This window comes from Ornithorhynchus anatinus, chromosome 1, assembly GCF_004115215.2.
Source record: "Ornithorhynchus anatinus isolate Pmale09 chromosome 1, mOrnAna1.pri.v4, whole genome shotgun sequence".
In the NCBI taxonomy this organism is placed as follows: domain Eukaryota; kingdom Metazoa; phylum Chordata; class Mammalia; order Monotremata; family Ornithorhynchidae; genus Ornithorhynchus; species Ornithorhynchus anatinus.
In genome coordinates, this window is record NC_041728.1 from 133,709,420 (window position 1) to 133,734,395 (window position 24,976).

At 46.1% G+C, this 24,976-nt stretch overlaps 1 protein-coding gene across 4 annotated transcripts in view; it reads left to right on the forward strand.

Annotated features, from left to right (window-relative positions):
* Positions 1–24,976, forward strand: part of MAP3K13 (mitogen-activated protein kinase kinase kinase 13) — a 244,792-nt gene that overhangs the window by 110,323 nt on the left and 109,493 nt on the right. For all 4 annotated transcript variants that reach the window (XM_029065954.2, XM_029065946.2, XM_029065960.1 and 1 more), the window contains one exon: positions 8,816–9,041. The gene's annotated coding sequence lies outside the window, so the exon portion shown is untranslated. The remainder of the gene's footprint in view (positions 1–8,815; positions 9,042–24,976) is intronic.

The window sequence follows — 24,976 nt, forward strand, 5'->3', positions numbered from 1 at the left end:
AATACTTGTTACTTGTTAAGATTAAGTTATCCCTGAATAAGGACCCCGTCTTACTAGTTTAATTACTAGTAAACTAGCAAAGACTATTATTATTATTGTCTTTGTTAATAATGTTGGTATTTGTTAAGCGCTTACTATGTGCAGAGCACTGTCCTAATCGCTGGGGTAGATACAGGGTCATCAGGTTGCCCCATGTGAGGCTCACAGTTAATCCCCATTTTATAGATGAGGTAACTGAGGCACAGAGAAGTGAAGTGACCTGCCCACAGTCACACAGCAGACAAGTGGCGGAGCCGGGAGTCGAACCCATGACCTCTGATTCCGAAGCCCAAGCTTTTTCCACTGAGCCACGCTGTACTATTAATGACGATAATAATACTTGTGAAGTGGTTGCGATGCGTCAAACACTGTTCTAACATTGGGGTGGATACAAGATAATCAGGTTGGACACAGTCCTTGTCCCCCATGGGGCTCACGGTCTAAGAGGGAGGAGGATTTATTCCCCATTTTACAGATGAGACAAATGAGGTTCAGAGAAGTGACTTGTCCAAGGTGATACAGAATATCAGTGGCAGAGCTCGGATTAGAACCCAGGTCTTCCAACTCCCAGGCCCAGGCTCTTTCCCAGAGATAGAAGACAGGGGTGAGGGTGGGGGTGGTTTGAGGAGGAAACAGAGGAAGAAACAGATAGTTTCTCTTCTACTGATATCTTAGGGGAAAAAAAGAAAAGAAAAAAGAAGGGAGAGGGAAAGGGAGAACCAGCCTAAAGTGTATTATTCATTGAATTTTGGTTAACAATCCCTCATGCTTTTAGGAGAGACAAAAAAAAAGAAATTTACCTTGATAAATTGTAGACATTATGAAATTTTGAGCCGCAGAAATCTGTGTATGTAGAGAAATCTGTCAGGTTTGGGGAGAGAATGGTTTAGTGAATTTTGCCCATTCCCCCTAAAGTTACCCCATTCACAGTGGAGCGTGCCTCATCGAACTGTTTCTCCTCATTTGGAGAGGTTTTTACATTAGCAATTACTCAAGTTATTCTTCGTAGCTTTGTGAGGAAACCAGAATAGCCATATGCATTTTGATAATAATAATTTTGCCATTTGTAAAGCATTTAGCACGTTCCAAGCATTTTACAACCGCCGAGGTTGGAAACGATATGAGCAGATTGGACACAGCCACTAGACCATATGGAGCTCACAGTCTAAGGCGGAAGGAGAATAGATTTAGGTTATCCTCATTTTACAGAGGGAAACTTTTATTTTATTTATTTTGTTAACGAGATGTACATCACCTTGATTCTATTTATTGCTGTTGTTTTAATGAGATGTGCATCCCCTTGATTCTATTTATTGCTATTGTTCTTGTCTGTCTGTTTTCCCCGATTAGACTGTGAGCCCGTTAATGGGCAGGGACTGTCTCTATCTGTTGCCGATTTGTACATTCCAAGCACTTAGTACAGTGCTCTGCACATAATAAGCGCTCAATAAATACTATTGAATGAATGAATGAATGAAACTGAAGCACAGACAAGTTAAGTGAATTTCCCAAAATCACACAGTAGACAGGTACCCAGTTTGGCTACCTGACTCTTAGGCGCCTGCTCTTTTCACCTGGCCATGGTGCTTCTTGCTGCTAAATTATCAGCTATGTCTCATTCATTTATTCATTCAATGGTATTTACTGAGCGCTTACCGTGTCCAGAGCACTGTGCTAAGGACTTGGGAGAGTCCGAAACAACATATCACAGCTTTTCTCTGATCCTTTCCTCTCGTTCTTGGGGAGGAACACAAAAAATGGCTACTGTCTTTGTCAAGCAGTAACTCCTTACCATTTGCTTTCTCTGTCTTCCATTTAGACGCTCTTAATCTACTACTCGGCATCATGCGCTTTTCCCTCCTCCTAAGCACGTTGTCTAACTGTACCTATTCCTGAAGCAGCATGGCTTAGTGGCAAGAGCCCGGGCTTGGGAGTCAGAGGTTGTGGATTCTAATCCCGGCTCCGCCACTTGTCTACTGTGTGACCTTGGTCAAGTCACTTCACTTCTCTGCGCCTCAGTACCCTCATCTGTCAAATGGGGATTTAAGATCGGGAGCCCCACATGTGACAACATGATTACCTTGTATCCACCCCAGTACTTAGAACAGTGCTTAGCATATAGTAACTACTTAACAAATACCATTATTATTATTATTATTGTTCCTTCCTTTCTGACCTCCAGTTCACGCTGTTCCTCTACCCTGGAATTTCCTTTTATAAAAATATATGGTATTTGTTACACGTTTACTATTTGTCAACACTGACATATAGCACTGGGATAAAGCACTGGGATAAATATGGGTTAATTAGGTTGGCCACAGTCCCAATCCCCCTTGGGAATCACAGTCTAAGTAAGAGGGAGAACAGGAGAACTGAAGCACAGATAAGTTAAGTGACTGGCCCAGGGTCACACAGCAAGCAATTGACAGAGCCGGGATTAGATTTCCATCTAACTTGTATCCACCCCAGTTCTTAGAACAGCGCTTGGCACATAGGAAGCAGAGAAACAGTGTGGCTCAGTGGAAAGAGCATGGGCTTGGGAGCCAGAGTTCATGGGTTTGAATCCTGGCTCTGCCACTTGTCAGCTGTGTGACTGTGGGCAAATCAATTCTCTTCTCTGGGCCTCAGTTCCCTCATCTGTAAAATGGGGATTAAGACTGTGAGCCCCACCCACGTGGGACAACGTGATTACCCTGTATCTACCCCAGCGCTTAGAACAGTGCTCTGCATGTAGTAAACGCTTAACAAATACCAACATTATTGACAAATGCTATTATTATTTTCTTCATGAGCCAGTCAAGGAAGGGTTCCCCTGGGCTGAAAGGGAGAAGGGGTGTGACAGAATATATAGAGATCCGAAAGGTTAGTTGTGAAAAAGAGAAATAGCTCTGCTTAGTGGATAACAATAATTATAGTAACAATAATAATAATTGTGGTATTTGCTAAGTGCTTATTATGTGCCAGGCATTGTACTAAGCACTGGGGAGGATACAAGCAAATCGGGTTGGACACCGTAGAGAGTGCTGTGAGTCAGAAGATTCTGTGTTCTAATTCCTGCTCTGCCACTTGTCTGCTCTGGGACCTTGGACAAGTCATTTTGCTTCTCTGGGCCTCAGTGACCTCATCTGTAAAATGGGGATTAAGACTGTGAGCCCTCTGTGGGACATGGACTGTGTCCAAACTGATAAGCATTTTAAGCACTTAACCATAAAAAAAAAGGATGATGTCTGAGAAAGCACTGTAATAAATATTTGTGAAGATCAATATATTAATATTATGTGAAGGTGATTTGACCTCTTGGAGGAAAAGTACTGGATACATCACTTAATCAATAAATCAGTGGTATTTATTGAGCCATTACTGTGTGCAGAGCACTGGGAGAGAGCAATAGGTCAGAATTAGCAGACCTGTTCCCTGCCCATAACAAGCTTACAGTATAGATGGAGAGACAGATATTACTAAAAATAAATAATATATAAATTCAAAGTACTGTTATTTTCAGCTAACAGAAGGTTAGCTTTCACGCTGTCAGCTAGAATTCTGATTTTATGGAACGATATATTTTAGGGAAGTTGAATGTTTCATTAATTTGGGTTTTCATTTGCCTTTGATTAAAATGTGTTTTTATTCGAAGAAGAATTGCCACCTCCCTCATGCATCAACCGTCTTGGTTACGATAATATCATTAAACCTTAGTCACTGGGATTTTTTTCCCATATTAGTTCATTCAAAATAGCAAGTAATGCAAAGTACTCTCTAGTCCCCCAGCATACTAGGTGCCATAGTGACCTTAAATAAAAATATTGGATCAGTCTGAGTATTATTCCCATTCCTTGCATTCAAATTAACCTAGTTTTACTGTTTCATCGGTTGTTTGCTACAATCTAAAGTTAAAGCAGACTTCCTCGTCCTCTCCTTGAATAAAACATTTTTCACCCTTGGGGGACAGAGCTGATAATAGTAAATCCTAAAGCATTTTGCCTTATTAAAATCCCGTCTCGTCCAAGAGGCCTTATTTCCCCTTCTCCCTCTCCTTTTTGTTTCAACTAGATCTGTACCCTTTAAGCACGTGGTACTCACCTCCACCCTCAGCCACACAGTAGAGAAGTTATGTTGCTAGAGAGGTCAGGGTTGAGCCAGAGAAGCTAAACATATGTCCATATCCATAATTTATTTTAATGTTTGTCTCCCCCTCTATCAGTCAATCAGTCAGTGGGACTTATTGAGCGCTTACCATGTATAGAGCAGTGTACTAAGCATTTGGAAGAGTACTGTACAACAGAATTAGCAGACACGTTCCCTGTCCATAACGAACTTACAGTCTTGAGGGGGAGACAGATGTTAATGTGAATAAATAACTCATTCATATCATATAATTCAAAGATCTGTGCATAAGTGCCGTGGGGATGGAAGTGAGGCAGATATCGAATGGGAAAGAGGGAAACCAATATTAACAGCCTTTCCAGGCCCTTTCTGGGTCCATGGCAAGTTGTAAAATTCAATAATTTTGAATTATTGAAGCAGCGTGGCTCAGTGGAAAGAGCTCGGGCTTTGGAGTCAGAGGTCATGAGTTCGAATCTCAGCTCCGCCACTTGTCAGCCGTGTGACTGTGGGCAAGTCACTTCACTTCTCTGAGCCTCAATTACCTCATCTGTAAAATGGGGATTAAGACTGTGAGCCCCACGTGGGACAACCTGATTCCCCTGTGTCTACCCCAGCGCTTAGAACAGTGCTCTGCACATAGTAAGCGCTTAACAAATACCAACATTATTATTATAAATCATGAGGGTTTGAATGTTTAGAACAGGTAAGAACACTGGGGACAGAGCTGGGTATTTTGTTGGCTCTTTTAAACCAGACTTCACTTGAGCTAACACAGCCGACATGCCTTGGTATTTGTTAAGTGCTTACCATGCGCCAGGCACTGTTCTAAGCACTGGGGCAGAAACAAATTAATCAGGTTGGACCTCGTCCCTGTCTTCCATGAGGCTCACAGTCTTCATCCCCATTTTGTAGATAAAGTAACGGAGGCCCAGAGAAGTGAAGTGACTTGCCCCAGGTCGCACAGCAGACAGGTGGCAGAATTGGGATTGGAACCCAGATCCTTCTGACTCCTAAACCTGTGCTCTATCCATTAGCCCACACTGGTTCTCTGTTCTCTGCTAAAGGCTTAGTACGGTGCTCGGTATATGGTAGGTATTCAATAAATACCACTGATGGATTTACTGATTAATTTCTGGACCGTGGCTTGTGGCCTCGTGGAAAGAGCACGGGCCTGGGAGCGAAGAGGTTCTAATCCTGGCTCCACCATTGTCTGCTGTGTGATCTTGGGCAAGTCGCTTCACTTCTCTTAGCCTTAATGAAGGCACATCCACTCTAAGAGATCTTCCCGGACTAAACCCTACTTTTCTCTTCTCCCACTCCCTTCTGCATCACCCTGACTTGCTCCCTTTATTCATAGAGAAGCGGCGCGGCTCAGTGGAAAGAGCACAGGCTTAGGAGTCAGAGGTCATGGGTTCGAATCCCAGCTCGGCCACTTGTCAGCTGTGTGACTTTGGGCAAGTCACTTAGCTTCTCCGTGCCTCAGTGACCTCATCTGTAAAATGGGGATTAAGACTGTGAGCCTCCCGTGGGACAAACTGATGACCCTGTATCTACCCCAGCGCTTAGAACAGTGCTCTGCACATAGTAAGCGCTTAACAAATACCAACATTATTATTATTATCTCCCCACCCCCCAGCACCACAGCACTTATGTACATATCTGTCATTTATTTATATTGATGTCTATCTCCCCCTCTACACTGTAAGTTCACTGTGGGCAGGAAATGTGTCTGCTTATTGTTGTACTCTCTCCAGCTCAGTATAGTGCTCTGCACATAGTAAGTGCCCGATAAATACGATTGAATGAATAAATGAATGATTCTCTGTGACTCAGTTCCCTCATCTGCCAAATGGGGATTCAGTACCTCTCCTCCCGGCTACCTAGACTGCAAGCCCCATGTGGGACCTGATGATCTTGATTTTTTTCATCCAAATGATTTTCCTGCCCCTTCTTTCATTAACAACAATCAGGGTTTCGGTACGATCATCGAGCTCAACTTATTCATTCATTCATTCGATCGTATCTACTGAGTGCTCACTGTGTGCAGAGCACTGTACTAAACGCTTGGGAGAGTCCAAGAGGTAGTAGATACGCACAGTATATCAATCAACTGGTGAAATTTACTGAATGCTTATAGTGTGCAGAGCATTGTACTAAGCGCTGGGGAGAGTATAACAGAGTTAGTTGACACGTACAATCTATCAATCAAACAATGGCATTTACTGAGCACTTACTGTGTGCAGAGCACTGTACTAAGCGCTTGGGGAGAGTGCAATATAACAGATTTAGTAGACAGACATGTACAGTCTATTAATCAACCAATGGTATTTAATGAGCGCTTACCATATGCAGAGCATTGTATTAAGTGCTTGGGGAGAGTAATAATAATAATGATAATAATGATGATGGTATTTGTTAAGTGCTTACGATGTGCAAAGCAGTGTACTAAGCACTGGGGGGCATACAAGATAATCAGGTTGTCCCACATGGGGCTCGCAGTCTTAATCCCCATTTTATAGATGAGGTAACTGAGGCACAGAGAAGCGACTTGCCCTAAGTCACACAGCTGACAAGTGGCGGAGCAAGGATTAGAACCCGTGTCCTCTGACTCCCAAGCCCGAGCTTTTGCCACTGAGCCATGATGAGTACAGTATAACAGAGTTGGTAGATACATACAGTCTATCAATTAACCAATAGTATTCATTGAGCGCTTACTGTGTGCAGACCACTGTACCATAAACTGACATATTCCCTGCTCCCCCTCCCCCTCCCATCCTCTAACTGTTGGGGTTCCTTAAGGGTCAGTTCTCGGCCCTCTTCTGTTCTCCATCTACACTCACTCCCTCGGTGAGCTCATCCGCTCTCACGGCTTCAACTATCATCTCTATGCAGATGACACGCAGATCTACATCTCCGCCCCCGTCCTCTCCCCCTCCCTTCAGGCCTGTATCTCCTCCTGCCTCCGGGACATCTCCACCTGGATGTCTGCCCGCCAACTAAAACTCAACGTGACCAAAAGTGAGCTCCTCATCTTCCCTCCCAAGCCCCATCCTCTCCCTGACTTCCCTATCACCGTGGACGGTACGACCATCCTTCCCGTCTCTCGGGCCCGCGACCTCGGTGTCACCTTTGACTCGGCTCTCTCGTTCACCCCACACATCCGATCCGTTACCGAGACCTGCCAGTCTCACCTTTATAACATCACCAAGATCGGCCCTTTCCTCTCCACCCAAACAGCTACCGTGCTGGTACAAGCTCTCCTAATATCCCAACTGGATTACTGCCTCAGCCTCCTCTCTGATCTCCCTTCCTCCTGTCTCTCCCCGCTCCAGTCTATTCTTCACTCCGCTGCCCGGCTCATCTTCCTGCAGAAACGCTCTGGGCGTGTCCCTCCCTTTCTTAAACACCTCCAGTGGTTGCCCATCGACCTCCGCACAAAACAAAAACTTCTCACTCTGGGCTTCGAGGCTGTCCATCCCCTTGCTCCCTCCTACCTCTCCTCTCTTCTCTCTTTCCACCGCCCACCCCGCACGCTCCGCTCCTCCGCCGCCCACCTCCTCACCGTCCCCCGGTCTCGCCTATCCCGCCGTCGACCCCCGGGCCACGTCCTCCCGCGGTCCCGGAACGCCCTCCCTCCTCACCTCCGCCAAACTGATTCTCTTCCCCTCTTCAAAACCCTACTTAAAGCTCACCTCCTCCAAGAGGCCTTCCCAGACTGAGTTCCCCTTTTAATAATGTTGGTATTTCCCTCTTCTCCCTCTGCTCCCCCTCTACCCCCCCTTCACCTCTCCTCAGCTAAGCCCTCTTTTCCCCCTTTCCCTCTGCTCCTCTCCCTCTCCCTTCCCCTCCCCTCAGTGCTGTACTCGTCCGCTCAACTGTATATATATATTTTTTCCCTATTTATTTTGCTAATGAGATGTACATCGCCTTGATTCTATTTATTTGCTATTGTTTTAATGAGATGTTCATCCCCTTGATTCTATTTATTGCCTGTCTGTCTGTTCTTGTCTGTCTGTCTCCCCGGATTAGACTGTAAGCCCCTCAAAGGGCAGGGACTGTCTCTATCTGTTACCGATCTGTACATCCCAAGCGCTTAGTACAGTGCTCCGCACATAGTAAGCGCCCCAGAAAGACTATTGAATGAATGAATGAATGCTCACGATGAGCTTACAGGCCAGAGGGGGAGACAGATAGTAATATAAATAATGACTCGCGTGTTACACACGTGAACAGACACACACACACACAGCTCCCCCTGAAGCTGGACTATAAGCTCGTTGTGGGCAGGGCACGTGTCTATCGTTGTATTCATTCAGTGGTATTTATTGAGTGCTTTGTACCGAGCTCTTGGGAGAGGACAATGCAACAACAGCCGGACACATTCCCGGCCCCCAGCGAGCTCACGGCCTAGAGATGGTCCTCTCCCAAGCGCTTAGCACAGTCCTCCACACCCAGTAAGCATAAGATCGAATGATCGAATGAAACAAAACCCTTCCCGAGGCTCTGGCTCCTGTCAAACCCCAGGAGAGACGGGGGCCGATAACCGGATTGGCGAGCTCTGTTTGCTCTGTGACCAGATCCCTCGTCCAAGAAGGCAGGCCCCGGCTGGCCCGTGCCCATTGGCCAGCCTCCGGTCCCCCCAGACACCCCTTCTTTTATTTCTCTCTTGCAGGCCACACAGCCCGGCGAGGTCTGGGCGGAATCCTAAAGCAGGCCGGTCCGCATCCATTCATGAATCCGTGACGTCAGGAGCGTGCGGGGCTCCTCTGCGGTGGGCTGGACCAGTGCGGGGATGCGATGCCCCCCTTTTTTCTTCCTCCGGCAAAGCCTGTCTATTCGCCTTCCATCTTTTGCAAAACCAGAAAATGGAGCAGCATGTGTAGGAATTCTCCACCCTTGTGAGTATCTCGAAGGGATTGTCGGGGTTGTGGTTTGGCTCTTTCTGGGATCCGCATTTATTTCAGGAGGGAGATGGATGGAGGGATTTGGGATGAGGGGGGAGTAAGAGACCGATGGGTTGAGAGGACACACAGGCAGAAACCTGAAACCGTGTTTTAGCAAGGAGTCCCCGAAACTGACAGCTGTTTTCCCTTTGCCTGCCTGCCTACTAGACGTGGACATTTTTCATTTACAATCCTGCACGTTATCCCCTGATGCTGCCGATGAACGATGGCTGCATGGAGGGTATCAGAGGGGAAAAAAGAAAAAACAAACAAAACGCTCATCGCCAGACGGGGGGGCGACTAGAAAAAGCCGGGCGGGCTACAGAACCTGGGTGCAGTCGTCTTCCTTTCTCTTTCTCTTTCTTGTTATGATTTCGTCCTCCTTTCTTCGTTACAGAGCAGAATCTTTCTTTAGCCAGAATCCCAAAGAGGTTGAGTGATTGGGAACTGGTGAGAGGTTCCAGTTTTAGGATCATTTGGTTTTTAAATCATTTTTCTGTTTCCGGATTTGGCGAGCCGAGCCAATATAGCTGCATTTTTACATGAAAATTGATGGGGAACTTTAGAAGCTTGGTGTTGAATTACAAATTACAGGGAAAAAAAAAACACTGTAATAACCCTGAGTAGCAGTTAATAAATCTGGTGCAAAGAGATGTATGTAATTATGTTTTAGAAGTCTACAAAGTTGCGATATTCATCGATGTGTATATATATAGGGAGAGAATATACATATCTCTATATGTACATATCTATACAGATTTGTTTATTATATTATGTATATATGTGTATGTGTCTACACATACACATACATCCACTGGACATATATATATCCAGTGCTTAGAACAGTGCCTGGCACATAGGAAGCGCTTAACAAATACTATAATAATAATTATTATTATATATATCTTTATCTGAACCCCAAACCAAGGATGATTTTTATTTTTCCTTTGGAGGTAAATAAGGACCTTCTCTGATGTGCAATTATGCTTCTGGAAATGAAGCTGAAGATTTTTCAGAGTTATCTGTAGTCGATAATGTTTTAAAGTGGGATGGAGAAATTGAACTTTAATTTACCCAGGTTGCCTGGTTCACCTTAGGTGAAAGTAGTTTTGGTGACACCAAAGAAAGGACTATGCGTGGGTTATACTGTACATCCGAGGCTGTTCTTCTGGATCTAGTAGTTTCTCCGGAAGAAATCTGAATACAAATCCCAAGCAGGCGCGTGCATCTTCAAGGAAGTTAAAAGAGCGTAATGCCTGTTATCCAAGGTTGTAACCTTAAATAATCAAGGCAATTCACTTCAACATTTCGTAGGTATTGGCACCAACTTCCTCTTTCTTGAAAGCAGAGGTTATGTTCTTAAACTGAAGATAACCAGGATATACGATCATGTTCTCTGTATCTTTAAAGTAAGATTCGCAGGCAGTGGGCATATTTGTTTTCTTTTGTTCTCTTTCCTTGTTCCAGCTCCCGCTGTGCTCTTCATTCTGCCCTTTGTGAACTGAAACTTCTCCTCAGCCTTGTCTGAGGGTGCGATACCACCATTGTCTGACTGTAAATCAGATCTCTCTTTGTCCTACACCTACCTGCTGGGGGTTCGGTTTTACAGTCAATACTTTCTGAGGTTGAATAGGAAGGCATTCTCACCTAGATTCAAAATGTTTTGAACTCCTTTCTCTGCTGCTGTTTTTTTCTTCATCCTTCCCCACCCGTATAGAAAACTCTGTAGAAAAAGCTGTACCCTTTGGGCACTTGGGATACTAATAATAATGTTGGTATTTGTTAAGCGCTTACTATGTGCCCAACACTATTCTGAGCGCTGGGGGAGATACAGGGTAATCAGGTTGTCCCACATGAGGCTCACAGTTAATCCCCATTTTACAGATGAGGTAACTGAGGCACAGAGAAGTTAAGTGACTTGTTCACAGTCACCCAGCTGACGAGTGGCAGAGCTGGGAGTCGAACCCATGACCTCTGACTCCGAAGCCCAGGCTCTTTCCACTAAGCCACGCTTGGGATGTACCCTCAGACCCACAGTACTTTAGGGATTTGTCTTTCGGTGATTTATTTATAGTAAAGTCTGTCACCCACCCCCCACTGCGAACTCTTTGTGGCAGGGAGCCTGTCTACACACTCTGTTGGATTGGACTCCCCCAGTGCTTGGTGCAGTGTTCTGCACTGAGTGCTCAATAAATAATGTCTATCGATGGATTATTGGATTGAAAAAATGAGTTACCCAATTGGTTATTTCAACTGGGTAACTAGCTAGTCCCTATTTCCAAGGTCTAAATCTAACAGGCCTAAAGATTGGTTCATTGACATGGACATCTTTTACAGTAATTCATTCATTCATTCAATCGTATTTACTGAGCGCTTACTGGGTGCAGAGCACTGTACTAAGCGCTTGTAAAGTACAATTCGGCAGCAAATAGAGACAATCTCTGGCCAATGATGGGCTCACACTTTAGAAGTGGGGAGACAGACAACAAAACAAAACAAGTAGCAGGCATTAATAGCATCAATATAAATAATAGTACTTGTTAAGTGCTTACTATGTGCCAAGCATTGTTTTAAGCGCCGGGCTAGATACAAGTTAACCAGGTTGGACATAGTCCCTGTCCCATAATGGACTCACAGTCTTAATCCTCATTTTTCACAGATGAGGTAACTGAGGCACAGAGAATTTAAGTGACTGGCCCAAGGTCAGTCCATTACACCATGTTCCTTCTAGACACATCTTAACCTTAAGAAGTCTGTGGTAAAGCTTGCCTTTCTTTGACCATGTAAGCAAGTTGAAAAAGGGCAGTTTATATTTTAAATTGTGAAATTAAAACAACCCTTTAAGCAGACTTTCGATATCTTAGATTTATTCATTTTAAGCAAGGGGATGAACTTGAGAAGAAGCGTGACCTAGTGGATAGAGCCCAGTTGTGGGAGTCGGGAAGACCCGGTTTCTAATCCCAGATCCACCACTTGTCTGCTCTGTGACCTTGGGCAAGTCACTTAACTTCTCTGTGCCTCCGTTCCCTCGTCTGAAAAATGGGGATTAAGGCTGTGAGCTCTGGGTAGGACATGGATGTTGTACAAACTGATTACCCTGCATCTAACCCAGCATATCTACCCAGCACTTAATACAGTGCCTGGCATATAGTTAGTGCTTAATAAATATCATTTTCTTCTACCCCATAATCTTGCTGTGGACAGGGAATGTGTCTACCAGCTCTGTTATATTTTATCCAGCCAAACATTTAGTAGAGTGCTCTACACACAGTAAACACTCAATAAATATGTTTGATTGGGGCTGAGCGTTGAAGAGGAGGGAGAGGAAGGGAAAAGAGGCTGTGAAGGTGAGGGAAAGCCAAGGAGAAGGAAGAGAGCTGGAGGGGGACAGTAGGAAAGGGACAGAGGATAGAAGAGTTTCTCACCATCATTCATTCAATCATATTTACTGAGTGCTTACTGTAATAATAATAATAATGTTGGTATTTGTTAAGCGCTTACTATGTGGCCGAGCACTGTTCTAAGCGCTGGGGTAGACACAGGGTAATCAGGTTGTCCCATGTGGGGCTCACAGTCTTAATCCCCATTTTACAGATGAGGGAACTGAGGCACAGAGAAGTGAAGTGACTTGCCCACAGTCACACAGCTGACAAGTGGCTCTACTGTACGCAGAGCACTGAGCTAAGCACTTGGGAAAGTACATCACAGCAATAAACAGTGACATTCCCTGCCCACAATGAGCTCGCAGGCTAGAGTTGGGGAGACAGACATCAATATAAATAATTAAAATGACAGATATGTACATAAATGCTTTGGGGCAGGAGGGATGAAGAGCAAACGGATAAATGAAATGACAGCTTTGTCCATAAGTGCTGTGGAACTGGGAGGGGGGAAGAGCAAAGGGAGCAGGTCAGGGCAACGCGGAAGGGAGTGAGAGAAAAGAAAAGAAGAGCTTAATCAGCGAAGGCCTTTTGAAGGAGCCGTGTCTTCAATAAGGCTTTGGAGAGGGAGAGAGTCATTGTCTGTCGGATATTAAGAGGGAGGACATTCCAGGCCAGAGGTAGGACATGGGTGAGAGGTCTGCAGCGAGATAGATGAGATTGAGGTACAGTGAGAAGGTTAGCATTAGAGGAGTGAAGTGTGCCGTCTGGGTTGTAGAAGGAGGTAGGAGGGAGCTAGGTGATGGAGTCGCTTTAAAGTCAATGGAGAGGAATTTTTGTTCGACACGGAGGTGGATGGGCAAGAACTGGAGTTTTTTGAGGAGCGGGGTGATGTGTCCAGAGCGTTTTTGTAGAAAAAAGATCCGGGCAACCGACCGAAGTATGCACTGAAGTGGGAAAAGACAGGAGGCTGGGAGGCCAGCAAGAAGGCTGATGCAGTCATCCAGGTGGGATAAGATGAATGGAGGCAGTATGGATGGGGAGGAAAGGGCAGATTTTAGCGATGTTGTGAAGTTGGGACTTACAGGATTTGGAGATGGATTGAATATGTGGGTTGAACGAGAGAGAGGAGTCACGGATAACACCAAGGTTACGAGCTTGGGAGACAGGAAGGATGGTGGTGCCATCTATAGCGATGGGAAAGTCACAGGGACGACAGAGTTTGGGTGGGAAGATAAGGAGCTCTGTTTTGGACACGTTAAACTTGAGGTGACGGGAAGACATACAGGTAGAGATGGCTTGAAGGCAGGAGGAGTTCTGAGAATGGAGAGAGAGAGAGAGATCAAGGCTGGAGATATAGATTTGGGTGTCATCTGCGTAAAACTGGTAGTTGAAACCATGAGAGTGAATGAGTTCTCCAAGGGAATGCGTGTAAATGGAGAATAGAAGGGAACGGAGAACTGAACCTTGAGAGACCCCCCCAGTTAGGGGGTGGGAGGCAGAGGAGGAGTCCTCAGAGGAGACTGGTTGCAGATATGTACATATCCCCTGATGCACCCATCTTTTCCTCCTGTGCTGCTGCAGTTTTTTTTTTTAATAGTATCTGTTAAGCTCTTAGCATGTGCCAGAAACTGGCAAAGATATAAACTGATCAGGTTGGACACAGTCCATGACCCACATGGGTCTCACCCTCTTAATTCCCATTTTACAGATGAGGGAACCGAGACACAAAAAAGTATAATAATAATGTTGGTATTTGTTAAGCGCTTACTATGTGCCGAGCACTGTTCTAAGCGTTGGGGTAGACACAGGGGAATCAGGTTGTCCCACGTGGGGCTCACAGTCTTAATCCCCATTTTACAGATGAGGGAACTGAGGCACCGAGAAGTTAAGTGACTTGCCCAAAGTCACACAGCTGGCAAGTGGCAGAGCCAGGGTTCGAACCCATGACCTCTGACTCCAAAGCCCGTGCTCTTTCCAGTGAGCCACGATAGTGACTTGCCCATGGTCACACAGCAAAGTGGCAGAGGTGGGATTAGAACCCAAATCCTTCTGACTTCCAGGCCTGGGCTCTAGCCATTAGGCCACACTGCTTCTCGGTGGTGTAAATTTCTTCTCGTCTTCATCGGGCTCAGAGCTGGGGCAGAGGTGGCCCCAGAACCCCGAGAGGGCAAGCTGTCCTCATCCCTAGTCAGCCCAAACAGTATGGGGAATAGCTAGCCCATGGGCTGAGTTGGGGAATGAGGCTCTGGAACCGCTCTATAGCTACTCTATAAACTCCGTTCGGTGAGACGACCCGTCGCTCAATCAGTGAGTGGAATTTGTTGAGCGCTTCCTGTTTGCAGAGCGCTCTGCTGAGCTCTTGGGAGAGGAGGGAGGGCTGTTATAGAGGAGCAGTGTGGCTTAGTAGAAAGAGCCCCGGCTTGGGAGTCAGAGGTCATGGGTTCTAATCCCGGCTCCGCCACCTGTCAGCTGCGTAACTATGGGCAAGTCACTTCACTTCTCCGTGCCTCAGTTACCTCATCTGTAAAATGGGGATTAAGACGGGGACACCTGGGACAACCTGATCACTTTGTATTTCCCTCAACGCTTAGAACAGTGCTTGGCACATAGTGAGCGCTTAACAAATGCCATTATTATCATCATTATTATTCTCCCTCCTGCTTAGAATGTGAACCCCACGAGGGACAGGGCCTGTGTCTGACCTAATCAGCATGTACCTCCCCCAGCACTTAGCGTTTGATACTTCGTAAGCGCTTATAAAGAAAGAAGGAGGACTCCTTCTGAATCCCCTCAGAAGGGGGTACGGATTGGGGAGGACCCCAAGTTTAAAATCAGTGGCAGGTGGCAGGGATCTCCTGCCTCCCAGTGACTGGCATTGGCCAGAGGCCTAGGCCTTGTCCACCAAGCAAAGCCCTCCAAGTCCCAGGCCTCGTCGATCCCTCTGCCTCAGCGGGGGAGTGACAGGCTCCACCTGCTCACTGCCTTTTGCCAAGAGGAGAGGAGAGGGGTGTGACGGTGCAGCGGTTCATTAGCATGTACCATCTCCAGGAAAACAGAGAGGATTCTGGGAACAGATGTCCAATAAATAGCCCCGAGAGAGACAACCAGCTAAAGATGGGGTAGGGAGGCCCTGGGTATGTTTCACTAGTCCCTCGTGCAGCAGGGACCGCGTCCAACCCAATTTCTTGTCCCTTTGCTCTTCCCCCGTCCCAGCCCCAAAGCACTTATGTACGTATCTCTCGTTTTATTTATTTGTATTGACGTCTGCCTCCCCCACTGTGGACTGTGAGCTCGTGGTGGACGGGGAATAACAATCATAATAATGTTGGTATTTGTTAAGCGCTTACTATGTGCCGGGCACTGTTTTAAGCGCTGGGGGAGATACATGGTAATCAGGTTGTCCGACGTGAGGCTCACAGTCTTGATCCCCATTTTAGAGATGAAGTAACTGAGGCAGCGAGACGTTAAGTGACTTTCTTTCAGTAGTACTTATTGAGCGCTTGCTATGTGCAGAGCACAGTACTAAGTGCTTGGAATGTACAATTTGGCAACAGAGACAATCCCCGCCCAATGACGGGCTCACAGTCTAAACGGCTTGCCCAAAGTCACACAGAAGACAGGTGGCGGAGCCGGGATTAGAACCCACGACCTCCGATTCCTCACCGTTTAATGTTGTATTGTACTTGCCAAGTGCTTAGTACAGTGCTGTGCACACAGCAAGCACTCAATAAATATGATTGAATGACTGAATGATCCCTCTTCCCCAAGAGGACTCCAGGGCTGCTGGATTTAGGAGTGAAATGGATGCTACTTGTCAGAGGGCCCCACCCTCAGGGGATGAGGGGTTTCCCAATCCCTTCACCTTGACAGGGATCAATCAATCAATCACATTTATTGAGTGCTTACTGTGTGCAGAGCACTGTACCAGCGCTTAGGAGATATAACAGACTTGGTAGACACATTCCCTGCCCACGATGAGCTTACAGTATGTAGAGAGGGGAGACAAAACATGAATAGAAATGAATAAATCACGGTTATGTACGGAAGTGCTGTGGGGCTGAGGGAGGGGTGAATAAAAGGACCAAATCTGAGGGCAAGGGGGACGCAGAGGGAGTGGGAGAAGAGGAAAGGGGCAGGGGGGCTTAGTCAGGGAAGGCCTCTTGGAGGAGATGGGCCTTCAATCAGGCTTTGAAGCAGAAGAGTCACTGTCTGTCAGATATGTTCCAGATCAGAGGCAGGGCGTAAGGGAAGGGTTGACGGCGAGCTAGATGAGATCGAGGTGCAGTAAGTTGTCTGAAGTTGATGATGATGACGATAATGATGGTATTTTTTATTATACCACGGTGCCAAGCACCGTTCTAAGCGCTGGGGTAGATACAAGATAATTAGGTTGTCCCCCATGGGGCTCACAGTCTTAATCCCCATTTTACAGATGAGGTAACTGAGGCCCAGAGAAGCTAAGTGACTTGCCCAGACAAGGGGCGGAGCTGGGATTAGCACCCACGACCTCAGACTCCCAAGCCCGGGATCTTTCCACTGAGCCATGCTGCTTCTCCAGCTGGTACAAGAAGGGGATTTGAACCATGGACATCACAGTGTGGGAGCACGGCCCTGACCCAAAGGCTACCTGGATAGGGCAGTGTAGCCTAATGGAAAGAGCCTGAAAGTCAGAGGACCTGGGTTCTAACGCAGAGTCTGCCGGTTGCTTATGGTGTGACCTAGGGCAAGTCAATTTAACCTCTCTGTGCCTTTGTTTTCTTATCTGTAAAATGGGGATTCACAGCCTGTTCTCCTTCCTACTTCCACGAGAAGCAGTGTGGCCTAATGGACAGAGCCTTGGCCTAGGAGTCAGAAGAAACTGGGTTCTAATCCCAGCTCTTTTACTTATAGACTGTGTGGCCTTGGGCAAGTTACTTCACTTCTCTGGACCTCAGTTCCCTCATCTGTAAAATGGGGATTAAGACTGTGAGCCCCATGTGGGACAGGGATTATATCCCACCTGATTAGCTTGTATCTCTCCCAGCGCTTAGAACAGTGCCTGGCTCATAATAAGTGTCTAAGCAGCGTGGCTCAGTGGAAAGAGCACGGGCTCTGGAGTCAGAGTTCATGGGTTCGAATCCCAGCTCGGCCACTTGTCAGCTGTGTGACTTTGGGCAAGTCACTTAACTTCTCTGTGCCTCGGTTACCTCATCTGTAAAATGGGGATTAAGACTGTGAGCCCCACGTGGGACAACCTGATTCCCGTGTCTACCCCAGTGCTTAGAACAGTGCTCGGCACATAGTAAGCGCTTAACAAATACCAACATTATTATTATTATTGTTATTATTACTATGACTTTGAGTACTTTATGGGACAGGCATTGTATCCAACCTGATTAATTTGCTCCTACCCCAGTGCTTAAAAACAGTGCTTAAAACAGTGCTTAATACATCATCATCATCATCATCATAATAATAATGGTATTTGTTAAGCGCTTACTATGTGCAGAGCAGTGTTCTAAGCGCTGGGGTACACACAGGGTAATCAGGGTGCCCCGCGTGAGGCTCACAGTCTTCATCCCCATTTTACAGATGAGGGAACTGAGGCACAGAGAAGTTAAGTGACTTGCCCACAGTCACACAGCTGACAAGTGGCAGAGTCAGGTTTAGAACCCAAGACCTCCGACTTCCAAACCCGTGCTTTTTCCACTAAGCCACGCTGCTTCTCGTAAACACATTCCCTGCTCTCAGTAAACTCACAGTCAGGAGGAGGAGGCAGACCTTAATATTAATAAATAAATTAAATTACAAAGATGTACATAAGTGAGATGGGGCTGAGGGCAGGATGAATAAAGGGTGCAAATCCTAGTGCCAGTATGATGCAGAAGAAGGCGTGGGAGAAGAGAAAATGAGGGCTCAGTCGGGGAAAATGTGCTTTTCATAGGTCTCCGAAGGTGGGGAGAGTGTCGGATATGAAGAGGGAGGGCATTCCAGGCCACATGCAGGACATGGGCGAGAAGGTGGCGAAGAGATAGATGAGGTGGAGGTACAGTGAGTAAAGTTGGCATTAGAGGAGCTAAATTTGCGAGCTGGGTTGTAGAAGGAGAGGAGCGAGGTGAGGTAGGAGGGGGCAAGGTGATCGAGTGCTTTAAAGCCAATGGTGAGGAGTTTCTGTTTGTTGTGGAGATGAATGGGCAACCACTGGAGTTTCCCGAGGGGTGAGAAAAACATGGCCCGAAGGTTTCTGTAGAAAAATCATCCGGGAAGCAGAATGACGTATGGACTGAAGTGGGGAGAAACAGGAGGCTGGGAGGTCAGCGGGGAGGTCGATGCAGTCATCGAGGCGGGATAGGTTAAGTGCTTGGCTTAACAACGTAGCTGTTTGCATGGAGAGAATGGGAATTGTTACTCATCTAGGCTGAGTATGGAAGTGGTGTTTTCAAGCCTTCTTTGTGTCCTAGCAGACTTCTTGTACGAAGCACTTCAAGTAGTTGATACTAACCCGCAGAGTCCTTGAGGGAGAACTGAAAGTGTTCTAGCTCTGGAGAAACATCCAGAGGGAAGCTAAACTAAGCCTAGGCTCCCTCAGAGCTCATTGGTTGGGCTAGGCTGGGAACACAGACCATCAAGCAACATGGACTAGTGGTTAGAGCACAGGTCTGGGAGGCAGAAGGACCTGGGTTCTAATCCCAGCTCTGCCACGTGCTTGCAGTGTGACCTTGGGCAAGTCACTTCACTTTTCTGTGCCTCAGTTACCTCATCTGTACTATGGCGATTAAGACCGTGAGCCCCATGTGGGACAAGGACGGTTTCCAATCTGATTGGCTTGTATTGAGCCCAGAACTTAGGACAGGGCCTGGGAGACGCAGCGTGGCGCAGGGGAAAGAGCCCGGCCTTTGGAGTCAGGGCTCATGAGTTCGAATCCCAGCTCTGCCACTTGTCGGCTGTGTGACTGTGGGCAAGTCACTTCACTTCTCTGTGCCTCAGTTCCCTCATCTGTAAAATGGGGATTAAGACTGTGAGCCCCACGTGGGACGACCTGATTCCCCTGTGTCTACCCCAGCGCTTAGAACAGTGCTCTGCACATAGTAAGCGCTTAACAAATACCAACATTATTATTATTATTATTGTTATTAATCCCGGGTCTTCCACTTGCCTGCTGCGTGGCAAGTCACTTCACTTCTCTGTGCCTCAGTTACCTCATCTGTAAAATAGGGATTAAGACTGTGAGCCTCAGGTGGGACAGGGACTGTGTCTAACCTGATTTGCTTGTATCCAACCCAGCGCTTAGTACAGTGCCTGGCACACAGTAAGCGCTTAACAAATACCACAATTACTGTTACTGTTATTATAGTAAGCACTTAACAAATACCATAAAAAAATAATCTGAGCCCTTCTTCCTCTCTTCCCACTCCCTTCTGTGTCTCCCTGACTCGTTCCCTTTATTCATCCCCCCTCCCAGCCCCACACCACTTAGGTTCCTATCTGTCATTTTGATTAATTATAATTAGTGGTTATTATTAATGTCATCTCCCCCTCTAGACTGTAAGCTCGTTGTGGGCAGGGAATGTGTCCGTTTATTGTTCTCTTGTACTCTCCCAAGCGCTTAGTACAGTGCTCTATTTATTGCCCTTGATTCTATTTATTGCCCTTGATTCTATTTATCGCCATTGTTCTTGTCTGTCCGTCTCCCCCGATTAGACCGTAAGCCGTCAAAGGGCAGGGACTGTCTCTATCTGTTACCGATTTGTACATTCCAAGTGCTCAGTACAGTGCTCTGCACATAGGAAGCACTCAATAAATACTGTTGAATGAATGAATGCACAATTAGCACTCAATAAATATGATTGACTGACCGACCTTCCTATCACTGTCATTGGTATTTACTGAGTGCTCACTCTGTGCAGAGCACTGAACTAAATGCTACCTCTAGTGAGATCCTTGAGAGAAACCATCTCTTGAGCTTTGACTGACTGATGGAGCCCACTTGCCAGCAGAGTTTTGTTGGAATGGGGAACTCTTGTCCATCTGGGCCGATGGGAAGACAGAATGGATAACGGACATTCTTGCGGTGCCATTCCCCCTCCTCCAAGCCAATTTTGCCTCCTCCACTATCAAGCCTGTATCAGAGTTGCTAATAAGAAGTCGAGCTGATTGATTGGAGTTTCGGCTTCTTCCGTGCCCTTCCTGCTCTCAGGTCAGGGGGGCTAATGAGCCATGAAATGGCCTAAAGGCAACAGCTGGGGAGGAGAAGCCAGAAACCAGTCTAATCAATCCCAGAATCAGCCAGTTAATAATTTATGGTAGTCCCTGGCTTTCAGGAACCACCACCACTTTCCTACTGCTCCTTATTAATCGGAAACTGCACATCTCAGTCAACAGAAAGGCCAGTTGGAATAGTGGCGTGAAGAGAAAATCCCTTCTGCTCGATGTGACCAACTGATGACTCTTTTTAGTGTAGTCTCTAATTTGAATAACTGTCATCGTAAATTTATTACCGGCAGACTTGGAATTCAGAACAGTCTGGTCCTCTGGTTTTAGTCACTAACAGTACAACTCTGGGTTTTTGAAAAATCTGTCACTTCAGATCCTTTAGGTTCCCATAAAACTTGGACCAAGGTAATATCTAGATCTTTCTACCAAAAAGCTTAGAATCCCTAATCAGCGGTATTTTTTGAGCACCCACTAATAACAATAATGTTGGTATTTGTTAAGCGCTTACTAGGTGCAGAGCACTGTTCTAAGCGCTGGGGAAGACACAGGGGAATCAGGTTGTCCCACGTGGGGCTCACAGTCTTAATCCCCATTTTACAGATGAGGGAACTGAGGCACAGAGAAGTGAAGTGACTTGCCCACAGTCCCACAGCTGACAAGTGGCAGAGCCAGAAGTCGAACCCATGACCTCTGACTCCAAAGCCCGAGCTCTTTCCACTGAGCCACGCTGCTTCTCCTACTACTACCAAGTGTGAACCACTGTAGTAAACTCTGGGGAGAGTACAAAATTCAGTCACATTTATTGAGCGCTTACTCTACGGAGAGCACTGTACTAAGCACTTGGGAGAGTCCATTACAGCAATAAACAGACGCATTCCCTGACCACAATAAGCCCCCTTTTCCTCAGCTCCCCCTCCCTTCTGCGTCACCTTGACCCGGTCCCTTTGGTCTCCCCCCCATCCCACAGCACTTATGTATATATCTATAATTCTATTTATTTATATTGATGCCTGTTTACTTGTTTTGATGCCTGTCTTCTCCCCTCTAGACTGTAAGCCCGTTGTGGGAAGGGATCGTCTGTCTTCATTGCTGTATTGTACTTTCCAAGAGCTTAGTACAGCGCTCTGCATACAGTAAGCGCTCAATAAATACGATCGAATGAATAAATGAATGAATAAAGAAGCAAGAAGATCCAAGTTCCCTGCCCTCAAGGAGCTACAATTTAAAGCGGGGAGAAGGACAACTTTCCAAATAGTGGGTGGAGGTGGATAAGACCGGAAGTGAGTTCAAGTATCTCAGGATAAAATAGCAGAAGTAACTGAATACACAAATGAAATCCAAATTAAAATTCACATATCTACGTAAGTGTCGATGATAGGAAACAAAATACCTAGGTGCTATTAGTGGCTAGGAGTAACTTCATCTGTAGTGTGTGCCTATTTTTACCCAAATTGGCTCTCTGTATCTTTTAACATTCTGTACCTCTGCTGGCTTTCGAACTGCCTTTCCCTCCCCTGCACTATTTCATCTTGGATTCAGCACTTAGTCAATTATTTGAAATTAGCTCCTGGAACAACCATAAGCAGTCGAGAGGACTGGTAGCTCTGACATGGAAAGAAGATTTTTTTATCATCTGAATGACGCTGGGCCCACTACCTTTTCACATAATTTGATCTTTCTCAGGGAGGAACGGAGGGTGGTGTTAAAGGTGAAACAGCCCCATTTTGGGGGGCCCAAGAGCGTGGGGGGAACTGGAGTTCAACCAGTTAAAGCCCAAACTTGGGGCACCAAATGACTGCCTGTGTTGTCATCACCACTGTCTGCTGTGTGACCTCCGGCAAGTCACTTTCCTTCTCTGTGCTTCAGACCTCACCTGTAAAATAGGGATCAAGACTGTGAACCCTCTTGGGACAATGAATGTATCCAACCTGATTATCTCGTATCTACCTCAACGCTTAGAACGGTGCCTGGCACATAGTAAGCACTTAACGAATACCACAATTATTATGAGAAGCCGCATGGTCTAGTGGAAAGAGCACGGCCTGGGAGTCAGAAGACCTGGGTTCTAATCCCGGCTCTGCCACATGTCTGCGGTGTGACCTTGGGCAGGTCACTTCACTTCTCTGTGCCTCAGTTACCTCATCTATAAAATGGGGATCAAGACTGTGAGCTCCATGAGGGACAGGGACTATGTCCAACCTGATTTGCTTGTATTCACCCCAGTGCTTAGAACAGTGTGCTTGTCACATAGTAAGCACTTAACACATACCACACTTATTTAGTATTATTATTATTTTCTCACATCTTTGCCTTCAAGATGATGAAGGTATTAATTAAGTGCTTACTATGTGCCAAGCACTGTTCTAAGCACTAGGGTAAATACAAGGTAATCAGGTTGTCCCACGTGGGCCTCACCGTTTTAATCCCCATTATCCAGATGAGGTAACCGAGGCACAGAGAAGTTAAGTGACTTGCCCAAAATCACACACCTGAGAAGTGGCAGAGCCAGGATTAGAACCCATGACCTCTGATTCCCAAGCCTGGGCTCTTTCCACTCAGCCACGCTGCTTGTGCTCGTTGCAGCTGCACCGACTGTAGAAATTCTCTCCCGAGTCCCCAGAAGTTTTATGTTCTTTAGCCATTGTTTTTATTAACCTTGGAACACCATGGGAAAACAAAGCTTTCCACTTATTCTCAAGATGAACCATTGTGTTTCTTAATGATAACAGAGCTGTATTCTCCCTGTGTCTAACTTTCACCATGGGGTGTTAACGCTTTGGTCAGGTCCCTGTTCGTTGTGGGCAGGTTATATGTAAACCAACTCTGCTATACTGTTATATTGTATTTTTCCAAGTGCTTAGTACAGTGCTCTGCACAGCATGGCCCAGTGGGAAAAGCCTGGGCCTGCAAGACAGAAGGACCTGGGTTCTACCTTTGCCACCTGTCTGCTCTGTGACCCTGGGCAAGTCACTTCTCTGTGCCTCAGTTACCTCATCTGTCAAATGAGGATTAAGACTTTGAGCCCCATGTAGGGCAGGGACCATAATAATTATAATGTTGGTATTTGCTAAGCGCTTACTATGTGCAGAGCACTGTTCTAAGCGCTGGGGTAGATACAGGGTAATCAGGTTGTCCCACGTGAGGCTCACAGTTAATCCCCATTTTACAGATGAGGTAATTGAGGCACAGAGAAGTGAAGTGACTTTGCCCACAGTCACACAGCTGACAAGTGGCAGAGCAGGAATTCGAACCCATGACCTCTGACTCAGTAAGCACTTAACCAATATAATAATAATAATAATAATGTTGGTATTTGTTAAGCGCTTACTATGTGCCGAGCACTGTTCTAAGCGCTGGGGTAGACACAGGGGAATCAGGATGTCCCACGTGGGGCTCACACTCTTAATCCCCATTTTACAGATGAGGTAACTGAGGCACAGAGAAGTGAAGTGACTTGCCCACAGTCACACAGCCGACAAGTGGCAGAGCTGGGATTCGAACTCATGACCTCTGACTCCAAAGCCCGGGCTCTTTCCACTGAGCCACGCTGCTCCTCCTAATAATAATATCATTATTATGATGATGATGATTGCTAATAATAATCATCAGCGCTTAACAAATGCCATTATTATGATGATGATTGTTAATAATCATCATCATGATCATGAATATGATCCATCAATTGATTTGATTCATTTCGGTAAATTGTGAAGTCGTTATACCCAGTTTTCCTATAGCATAGGTTTTTGCTTTCGAAAAACTAACATTATAGGATGATTGCACCATAGTTTCCATTGATTCCGTGGACATTCGTGTTTAGGGGATAGATCGTTCAAAGATCCTCCCTTGAATAATAATGATGGTATTTGTTAGGTGCTTACTATGTACCAGGCACTTTATTAAGCGCTACAAGGCAAATGCTTAGTACAGTGCTCTGCACACATTAAGAACTCAAAAAATACAAGTGAATGAATCAAGTTGGATCCAGTCCCCATCCCATGTGGGGCTCCCAGTCTCAATCCCCATTGTATAGATGAGGTAACTGAGACCCAGAGAATTAAAGTGACTTGCCCAAGATCACCTAGTAGACAAGTGGTGGAGCTGGGATTAGAACCCACGCCCTTCTGATTCCCAGGCCTGTGCTCTAACCACCACAGCATGCTGTTTCTCTGAATGACAGTTTTCACTTTAAACTCATATTACCGTCATGACCCACCACTAGGAAGATGAGCACAGCCGTTTCTTCCGGCACTAACTCTAACTTGTGCCAATTCGTGGATTGTATTTGAGGAAGAAGGTGTCTTAATTCATTCA